This window comes from Acyrthosiphon pisum, chromosome A2 (genome assembly GCF_005508785.2).
Source record: "Acyrthosiphon pisum isolate AL4f chromosome A2, pea_aphid_22Mar2018_4r6ur, whole genome shotgun sequence".
In the NCBI taxonomy this organism is placed as follows: Eukaryota; Metazoa; Arthropoda; class Insecta; order Hemiptera; family Aphididae; genus Acyrthosiphon; species Acyrthosiphon pisum.
Window position 1 is genome coordinate 5056970 of NC_042495.1, and position 698 is coordinate 5057667.

The following is a 698-nucleotide window of genomic DNA, read 5'->3' on the forward strand; positions in this document are numbered from 1 at the left end:
AATATTTTAACTATGAAAGAACTCATTGTGTTGCGTGAAGCACTTCGATAAGCATACGTATATAATTTTACCCCCCCCCCCCACCCGTCATAAAAAAATTGAATGTACGCAACTTTATATTATAAATATTCATTGACAATCATTTTAATGTTAAAAAAGTCGACACCTCATTTACATTAGATTCAAGAAAAATCTTGATCAAGGAGTAATTTACGTGTGTGAAGTTAGCCCCCCCACTTTACTTTTTAACTTTAAAAATATTTGTAACCTAATTTTTTTAATTTGTAACTATTTGTAACCAAGTTTTCAAAATTTGTAACTTCGTAGTTCAAAAGTTATAACTGGTTTCTCAATGAGGGGCCAACTTCACGCCAGCCCCCCCACTTTAACCAAATCGATCGAAATTAAATCCATAATTTTTCTTTTAGTTTGTAACCATTTGTAACCAACTTTTTAAAATTTGTAACCTCACTATAGCAGAGTTATGGCCATTTCCAAATGGGGGGGCCAGCCCCCCCCAGTCAACTAAATTAACTCAAAAATATTTGTAACTCGTTAAGCTTAATTTGTAACCATTTGTAACCGACTTTTTGAAATTTGTAACCTCACCATATCAGAGTTATGGCCAGTTCAAAATGGGGGGGGCCAGCCCCCCCAGTCAACTAAATCAACTCAAAAATATTTGTAACTCGTTAAGC